Source organism: Amaranthus tricolor, chromosome 16, assembly GCF_026212465.1.
Source record: "Amaranthus tricolor cultivar Red isolate AtriRed21 chromosome 16, ASM2621246v1, whole genome shotgun sequence".
In the NCBI taxonomy this organism is placed as follows: domain Eukaryota; kingdom Viridiplantae; phylum Streptophyta; class Magnoliopsida; order Caryophyllales; family Amaranthaceae; genus Amaranthus; species Amaranthus tricolor.
The window spans coordinates 5,956,491-5,966,928 of NC_080062.1; the positions used below are offsets into that span (position 1 = coordinate 5,956,491).

The following is a 10,438-nucleotide window of genomic DNA, read 5'->3' on the forward strand; positions in this document are numbered from 1 at the left end:
TGTTAGTGTAATTGAGTATTAGTAGTCTTCAAATTGAAGGAAAAGTTGGGTGGCCTATTCTTAGAACCAAAGGTGAAGGAGACCAACCCATAATAAAAAACAACATAAAATTATTATTTTTTTATTACAATTGATGATGACTAATAATTTTAGTAATTTATATAAGGAATAAAAAATTGAATTTTGGATGGTGAGTGATGATTAATGAGGTTAGCCAACTCTTGTATTTGTCTTGTTCGGCGGACCACACCTCATAAGAGACGTTGATGCACCTTCATTGGTTATGTATAGTTTTTACATTATCTTTTTGTTTGAGAAAGCACTTAAAACTTTTAATATAAAATTAATCCTTAGAAAATTAGACTTAAAATAAATAAATAAACATATGATAAAATGAGTGGTTTTTTTAGATGATAAAACAAGTGTTTAAAATACAAAAAGAGAAAAAAAATTTATAAGTAGAATTAAAAGAAAAGAAGTGAAATTATGCGAAAAAAAAAATTGTAAATTAAGTGGGACATAAAAAAATAGAAATAAGTCTTAATTATTTGTTTTGCAAGATGAAACCTAAGAAAGTGATCAAATAATTGAGTTTGAAACTTTTACTCATGAATTTTTTGAGATATTCCTTTGATTTTGAGGAATTTCAATTTGAATAAGATTAATAGAAGTGTAAAAATTTCATTTCATAGAGAAAATCAATTAACTTTCACTTTTATATTATTACCGTGATTTTAAAGTTGATATAGATGTGATTCGTATTGCTTTAAGATTGGATCTAACATGTACTTGATTCCCACTACAATAATCTCTATAACCAATAAATTGATGTACATTTTGATTTATCAATTTTATTGCAAAGAATTTGAGTTTACAAGGATGCTCTTAGATGAAAAAAAATTATAATTGTCTTAAAAAAATTTTATATTTATCCGTTTTTTAACGAGCCTAAGTATATAAAATAAATTTATTTTACTATTTGTTGAAATCTTTGAGTTCTTGATGCAAGCTATTAATTACTAGTTCAAGGAAAGATGAACCTAATAAATTTTTCATGTTGTCTTATTGATTTTTTTTAATGACAAATTCAAATTTTAAATAATGTTAATTAAATGAGTTTCTAACATAAAAAGATAATTTGTGCTATAGATATATTTTATTTGAGATTACCTAAAACACACCTTTTAAAAGTTGAGATGAGTTAACTTATTATTATTCATACCCATATTGCTACTCTTAATAAAAAGATTTGACCCATCTAAATTTAAAATTAATATAATTTAAACATACCGACTCATTTTATAAAGCGAAAGTGTTGATCTAACCATTAACATGTTCATAAACAACCCTAAAGTAAATTACATCAACAATCTTCTATAGTTCAAAACAAATGTACTCAAATAATTGAAACTTAATAATCAAAGGGTCTTTGAGGATATACGAGATGATTGACCGCATAAGGTTCTCTTTTTCTCCCGTATATGAAAAAGTTAATAAAAATGAAATATATCAAGTTTATTAATAAAATAAATATATTTATTATAAATAAAACATCAAATAAAAGTTTGCACAGTGCCTTTAAATTTTTTAAGACGGCTCTGACAATAATCAAACACATATGATCATAACCCTTGTGGGCTTTAAGGATATTTAACAAATGTGTCTTTTTGAAAAACAGTCTATCACAATAATTTGTGCATGATTAATATCAACTAAAGCATTTTAGAATACTCGGTAAATCTTAGTTATGGACAACTTTATATAAAGCACCAAACCAAAATAAAGACCTATTGACCGACTTAATTAGCAAATAGCATTCATGGACCCCTTTATTATTAATTAAATTAATTAATTGGAATTAAAATAGGAATTAGGATCCTCCATTAAATATAGTCAATTATAGGATATTCCTCTCCATTTCAATTTCATTCAAATATCCCCACCTCATAAATAGGCCTTTGTTCCTTGCTTTAGCTTTGTTCACAATCACCACATTGTGTTGCCTACTAAAAGCAAAACTCCCCCAAAACAAACATTTCACAACCTCTCCTTTTCTCTTTAGATCTTGTTTTTATTCTCTTTCTTTTCTCTTCCACAAGTGTTTCACGTAAGGTTCAAGGGTTTCATCCTTTTTTCTTTCATTAAGGTAATTTCATAATTAACCCTTTATTTTAATTTTAATTTATTGCATTTTCTTATGTTTTGTGTTGATTTTTCATTTTTTTTGGATGATTTGGATCTATTTAACTCTCTATATGCCACAAAGATTTGGTTTTTATTTAAATTACATGCAAAGATTGGATTTTTTTATTTTTGATGAAATAAATTTGGATCTTTTTCTTTGATGAAAAAAGATTGGGTTTTACTTTTTTGATAAAAAAAAGATTGGATTTTACTTGTTTGACGAAAAAAGATTGGGTTTTTTTTGGTTTCTTATTGAAGGTTTTTACATTTATGATTACATTGCTATAAAAAGGGTTTATAATTAGCAGATTTAGAGTTTATTTCTTCAGTTGTTACTTGTAATTTCTTATTTTCTTTTACTTTGTTTTGATTTTAAAGGGATTTAAAAGTAAATCAGGTTTTTTCTTGTGTGATTTAGTGTTGATATGATTTCTTGCAAGATAAATGTAATTGTTGAAGATTTGTTATGAATAATTGTACTTCATATCATTAATTATGGAAACTAAAAATAAAATTATTCTGTTAGTACAAAGTATGCAGAAAGGTTAGATATTAAAAATAAAAAATGTTTGCTTATTATTTATTTATTTATTTATCTATTTATTTGTTTGGTGTATTTATGATGTAAAGTTTAGATATTTCTTTGTGCAAGTGGGAAATAAGGTTTCTCATGGAAAGCTTACCCATCTAAACCTGGTGTTGATTGTTGATCAAAGATCTTTTAATCAACTGAAATTGCAAAAATTGATGAACATAAATTATTGAAGTGGGTATTTTATCAATTTGAGTTGTGAGAAATAACTGTTGATTATATAAATAAAAAGTATGTTTTTTGTGACTAAGAAAACTGAAATCAGAAGCGGGGCGAATCTAAGATACTAGTTTACGATGGACTGAATACCATCTATGATCTATGCATGTGTACATACTACAATGCTTGAACTAGCTTCTTTTGTGTTATATATTATACGATTCACAAATTGTTGTATGATACACTCTCACTGTGAGACACATCTCATACATAGGTTCAATACATGGGTTAAATAGTAATTCTAATACATGTTATGAGATTGTACACGATTTCATAGCAAGACGGGCTGTACGTTTTGTTGTTGTCTTAGCTTTTCGACAAGAAATAAATTGATTCCTTTTGTTGGTTTATCTGCTGTTATCTACCTAACTCTGTACATTAGTTTGGCACATTTGGTTTGCAATTTGCGTCTCATAGAACTTACTTGAATCAAAAATTTTGCGATTGTATGAATTATTGTGATCTTTTTGTATATATTCTTTGAAACAAATATCCAAATCTCGATTTCCATCGGTGCAGTGATTATCGGATCCCTTATAGTGAACCTTGAGTGAAAAATCCAATATCAGGGAATGCGGAAAGATGTGTGTACATGCCGGAAATTCATCTTGTGAAGATTATTGTATCAACTTTTTGTTTAATTATCATTTGTCAGCCCTCGAAGAGGTTGAGTATGTCGCTTGCAGCCGATTCATGCTTTCCCCTCAAATCCACTATAAATCTACTAGCAGTCGGATATTTGCCATGCTAAAGCACGAGACCGTGGATGACGGTTGAGTTCTTTGGTAATCAACTCCATATGTCTGTGTATACCCTTTCGCCACAAGTCTAGCTTTGTACCGTTCGATGGATCCATCTGCTTTATACTTCACTGTATACACCCATTTACATCCCACTATTTTCTTCTCCTTTGGTAAGATGCATTTCTCCCACGTTTCATTTTTCCGTAGAGCGTCAATCTCCTCTTCCATAGCCTTCCTCCATTTAACATCTTGCATAGCTTTATCAACATTTTGTGGAAGTTCGGTTGCATAGAGAGCGGCTTTGAATGCTAGAGCACTCTGTGACATGTTTCCCTCCACGGTCGAATCAATAGGATATCTCGATCTCTTGACCTCATAATCTGGATCATACCTTCTAGGAGGTATACCTCGAGTTGAGCGAGGTGGAAGTATGTACCCCTGAGGTTCACCTGTCTGCTCTTTACCTATCTCCACAGTTACACTAGTAATATCAACAATATCAACATCACATATCTTATCTTGCTCAAGTAAAGGACTAACCTGATGTTCAGACATAACTGGATGTGGTATGGGGTGCACAACTTGGGGAGACAGTTTGGTAGCATTGCCTAATTGCTCTTGAGGGTCTGGGTTTAGCATCCATGAACCGGTTAACCATCTGAGATCGTCACTTTGCATCTCCCCCTAACATCGAGGATGAATGTAGTAGTACTCGGATTCAGAGAAATAACAATCCATCGTAGTGTACATGCGTCGATCATTGGGATCATAACACCTATACCCCTTCTAGTTTCTTCCATAGCCCAAAAAAACACACTTAATAGCCCTTGGTTCCAGTTTACTTCGTATTCGTTTTGGACAATGAATATAGACAGTGCACCCAAAAATTCGGGGGGGGGGGGGGGGGGGGTAAGGAATGTGAGGAAGGTATGGGTAGGTATGTTTGAAGGGTTTCTAAAGGTGTTTTGTAGTTTAGGGCTTTTGTGGGAAGACGGTTAGTGAGGTAGGTAGCGGTGGAAATAGCGTCAGGCCAATGGGTGGCAGGAACATGAGATTCAAGCATTATGGCACGGGTTATCTCTAGTAAGGTTCTGTTTTTTCGTTCAGCGACACCATTTTGTTGGGGTGTATCTGGACACGAAGTTTGGTGAATAATGCCTTTACTAGCAAAGAATTTGTGCATCTCAGTGTTAACATATTCACGTCCATTATCAGTTCTCAAGATACGGAGTGGGGTTTGGAATTGGGTGCAAATCATGTGATAAAAATCGACAAACACTTTAAACACCTCAGATTTGTGTTTAAGAAAATAAATCCAGCTCATTCGAGTACAATCATCAATAAACACAATATAATAAAGAAAACCATGCATTCCACAAATAGGTGCGGGTCCCCAAACGTCAGAATGAACAATCATAAACGGTAAACTGGATTTATTCAAACTACTAGGATACGAATGTTTATGACTTTTTGCTAGAATACATGTCTCACACTTAAAATCCAAATTTAATCTAGCTAAAGTGGGAAAAAGTTTCTCAAGATACCCTAAAGATGGATGTCTAAGTCTACGATGCCAAGTCCACAGTTGTTTCTCCCGTGACCCGTGAGCAAGAACTGCGTTGCCTTGTTGAACCGTCTCTTCCAAGTAGTACAGACCACCTTTTTCAATACCACGCCCAATAATTTTGCCCGTCTGAACATCCTGCACAACACAACAACCAGATTTTATAAGCACAGTGCAATTGAGTTCCCTCGTGAGATGACTAACGGATAGCAGTTTATGTGAGAGATTAGGAACAAACAGACAATTATTCAAGGTTAAATTTCCTGACACAGTAATAGTTCCAGCACCCACGACTTTAATTTCTTCCCCATTAGCGGTTTTAATGAGATTTTTTTTTGGTCGGACACGGTTTAAAAAATCATTTTGATCATAAGACATCGTATCCGTAGCTCCGCAATCAAGAATCCATCCTTTAGTACAATTAGACAAGGTATCATTATTTTCACAAAAAAAGGAAAAAATATGTGAAGAAGAGGAAGCCACGTCGCCCCTCAAAGTTCCCTTTAAAAACGTGTACCCTTCATTTGAAGGGTCACTTTCACCTTCACTCTTTCTCTGGCTTTGCTTTCCCTTATTACCTCCATCTTCCTTTGAGTGTTTAACCATGGCTGCCACGGAATTTCGTTCATCCGATTTTCCATCAGTGCTTGAGACTATCGCTGCTCTTCCAGGCCTTGGTTGATCGGAGAGTTGGCCCGTCATTTTTGCCCCTTTCTTCCTCGTGTCTGGCCACCAATCCGGGTATCCCACAAGTTTAAAGCACTCATTTTTCGTGTGCCTCATCCCACCACAGTAGGTACATTGAAGATCGCTTCTTTCGTCATTTTTCCGGTAAGATCTTTCCGATCTCCCTTTGACAGCAAACACGCCCCCTGAGCCCAATGAATCTAACTCTGATGAGGGCTCCTTTTTCATGATTCCCCTTCTCATTATCTCCCTCCTTATGAATGCATATGCCTCCTCTGCAGTGGGTAATGGATCTTAAAGAAGAAGGTCTTCCTCTCTTTGTCAAAAGTTTCATTTACCCCTGCAAGGAATTGATACAATCGATTTTTTTGGGTTAATTGATTGTAAATGATTTTGTCTTCTGGGTCCTTCATCGGGTTTGGTTGCCTCTTATCGATTTCCTTCCACAAAGTTATTAAGTTGTTGTAGTATTTCTCCAAGGTGTCGGTCCTTTGCTCGATTTTGTTAGCCTTGACAGTGAGATTAAAAATTTGGAGACCATCACTGCCACTGTTGTATACTGTTTCGATCCCCTTCCAAAGATTCTTTGCGGTTGGGAAATCGATGAACTGGTTGACTAGGTCCGGATGAATGCTTTCGATTATCCATAAGATAACCACTGAATCTCGCCTGGTCCATTGGCTGTACTCTTGGTCCGTTTGTGGTGGTGGATCGGCGATGATATGGTTGAGCCGATCACGACCACTTAGGGCTAATTGCATCAACCTGGACCACATGGTGTAGTTTTGGTGAGTTAACTTTTCTGATATTGAGAATGTAGGAATCGAAATTGTGGTGGTGTTTGTGGTTGTTTCGAGTGGTGATGGAGGTGGCTTATTGGTGTTTAACTGTGAGAACAGTTGCAAAAGCTGCCCCATTGTGACAGGCTGGTCTGGCATGATTATGGTGTCCTTTGACTCCATTTTTTTTTCTGTTCAGGTAAGGTTTAATTTTCCGGTAGATGATGAAGCCGCTTAGACGATTTCTCCTCAGAAACGTCTTGGCTCTGATACCATGATTAAGAGAATAATCGAGTTTTAGGGTTTTAATCTGTGTTCTCATTCAGCTTCTTTCAATATACATTGTTGTCTATATATACAAGAGATGTTTCCTAAATAAGAGAATATACAGAAATATTCTGTTCCCTAAATATATAGCAAAATATATGGAGAATAATATGTTGCCTTAATTTTAAAGAACATGACAAAGATCAAAAACAGAGATTGAAAAACAAAGAGAAACAACACAAGATTTGAGCGGTGGAGAAAATCCTAAAATCAATGTGATATCAGACTATAAAATTCCACCCTTAACAATTGAATGAATATTATTGTTTCTTAGAGTATTGATTACAAACTATAATCCACTCTTGACAAAAACTCCTTAGAGTTGATCACATTGAGAGAATAGATCAAATCTCTAAAACCTCTCACTAAAACCCTAAGAATTTGTTTGTGGCTCTCCACTCAATTTCCAATTATTATACACAAATGATCTTACATTCTGAATGTACAAAGATATACAATAGCCTTATATAGGCTTTGAAACCAGAATGTCCATGAACTGATTTAAAGTTGCCAAATAAAACAGAATACTCGCGAACAACCGAGTGGGTCGAGTGGGAGACAGAATGTAGTCCGACTTATGATCTCTTGCTCGACTGGTCGAGCAACCTTCCTTGGGTCGAGCCATGGTCGAGCGAGCAGCAAGTACCTATTAGAGCATTTCAAATCCATCACCATTCATCAATCAACCCGTATACTATTCCTAACATCCAAGACACATATATACCCATCATATCAAATGTACACATTGGGCTTTATTGAGTCACTACATCTAACAGTAGTGGTGGAGGATTGGGCAATACAGTGGTAGTTGTAGCATTTGGGGGACGCAAGGACCGAATTCAATGAAATGCAATGTTGTTTTTTTTTTTTTAATTGATAGAAGCTAACATTGTGTAAAATAACTTGCCAAATAATTAAAATTTAGCAAATCTCAACAATTCAAGTGGACTTGGAATTTTTCTATCTTTTTGATAGATAGTATATATCTTTTTGTTATGTAATTAATTTTATTTAAATTAAACATAGCTAATTAGATTTTTTTAATGCAATTTTAATTGGTAGAAGATAACATGGTGTAAAAAAAACTGGCCAAATAATTAAATTTAGCAAATCTGAACAATTCAAGTGGCAGAACTCCCAAAGAGTACCACTTGGAAATTTTCAATCTTTTTAATAGATAATATATATCCTTTTGTAATGTAATTAGCTCCATTTAAATTAAACATAGCTAATTAGATATTTGGTTTTTCTTTTTTTTTTTTAATTTTAATTGGTAGAAGATAATATGGTGTAAAAACAACTTGTCAAATAATTAAAATTTATCAAATCTCAACAATTCAAGTGGCAGAACTCCCAATAAAAGTGTCACTTGAAATTTTTCAATCTTTTTGATAAATAATAAATTAACATGATGTACAACTAACTTGTCAAATAATTAAAATTTAATAATTAAAATTTAACAAATCTTAACAAATAGTAAAAGTTGATTTACGATGTTTGTTTCCTTGAGATGAAACATTGTAGTTTTTTTTCCTTTTGTTTTAATCCCATTCTTTTATTTACTTTCAAAATTTTTCTCCTTCAATTTTTTTTTTGTTATTTTTAATTATCAAATACTAATACTAATAACAACAATAATAATGATTGTTTCGGTGATGAAACGAGGAAGTGCAAAAGACACTTAAAATACCTGGAGATAGGTGTAATCGGGTACAACCATCAATATGCTGAAAATGTTTATGATCCTTCCGCTGATGAGACCTCAAATCCTGCAATACAACGTTAGCCTTGTCCGAGGGTGATTTCCCGAAAAACCCCTCCGACGCTCAAGTCAGATCGGGAGACAGAAAGTAATGAATATATGATAATGAATGAATACAAGATTAACGGATTGTAGGATGAGTTGAGATCAATTGAAGGAATATTTGGTTCAGTATAGATTGTACGTAGGAGGGTGAATATTTATTGTGGTGTAACGACAACAATATAAAAGCTTAGTCCGGTGCAAATGATGTACGCGACATGTATTTATAATGGTAGAATGGAGGTTAGATGGTGAATTAATGTGGGAATCATGGGTATGATGGGTGAGTGGTAGGTTATGATGAGTAGTGGGTAGTTATTTTAAGAAGTTATTGAACCGAGTTGGGTGGTTAGGGTTTGACGGGTTTATTTATTTGACCCCATAACAATGATCAATACTATATATAATTTGTTATTCTTGAATGATAATTTTTAACTTGATTTAGGATTTACAATCAATGAAGTAGAATTTACAAATTCTTAGATAAATAATAATAACAACAATAACAACAACAATAATAATAATAATAATAATAATAATAATAATAATATTAATATTATTATTATTATTACATTTAAATTTGCAGAAAGAATTTTTTTATTAGTAAAAAGAAGTTGGTTGGTGAACAAAAGAAGATGAACAACAGTTGGAATCAAAATTAAACACGATGCTTAAAGGCATTTTTTTCTTTTTATTAGTATTATAAATTATTATTAGTAAATGAAGCTTTTTCTGTTATTTTTTTTAAATAAAAAGAGATAATACCAAAACTAATAAATTGTCAATAAATGTGGAGTTTGAAGTTTGAACCATTAGTCTGCTCAAAATTCCATAATTAATTGTCATCAATAATTAATACTTTCCTCCAATTCATATTCCACATCATCCTACCATGTCATTTATGTGTCCTTCCACATCATTGCCATGTCATCCGGGTAGATTATCTACCGGGTATATAAAGTTTTTTCCATGAAATTTAATGACATTATTTTTACACTTAAAACAATAAAATCTTTATTTTTTATATTATTTTACCCTACTTTCATAATATCTATTGTAAAATTATTGTTTATCTTGATTTCTTCCCATATTCGAAATGGGAAGATAAAAAAAAAACAATTGAGAATAATTATTTAAGGATGATAATTCATTATTTAAAGTTTGTATTTAGGTTATTTTGATATGTGCTTTTATTTTGTTGATTGTTTTAAAATTATTTTGGAGTGGGTTTTTGGGATCGGATTGTTTCTTTTAGAAAGTAGCTCATTTACAAGTCTTTTATGATCAATATGGCTAAATTCACATATGAATTCTTTTAGTATAATTATTTATTAAAAGTAACATGTCATGCTCTTGAGAAGGAAACTTGATTTAAAATATGCTTAATATTTTTTTAATAAATTTTTAGTACCACCCAATACTAATCATCATTCAATTGTACGTTAATAGATGATTATGATATCTACGGAAGAAAAGAAATTTTTAAAATTAGACAAATATGAAAATAAACTTTCATATGTGATTTTAACACCGTGTTTA

General features: G+C 32.4%; 1 long non-coding RNA gene across 1 annotated transcript; it reads left to right on the forward strand.

Annotated features, from left to right (window-relative positions):
- Positions 1–1,810: 1,810 nt before the first annotated feature.
- Positions 1,811–9,350, forward strand: LOC130803146 (uncharacterized). The gene is made up of 2 exons (XR_009039858.1): positions 1,811–2,146; positions 7,619–9,350. It is a non-coding gene; the product is annotated as an uncharacterized LOC130803146 (long non-coding RNA).
- The last annotated feature ends 1,088 nt before the right edge of the window (positions 9,351–10,438 follow it).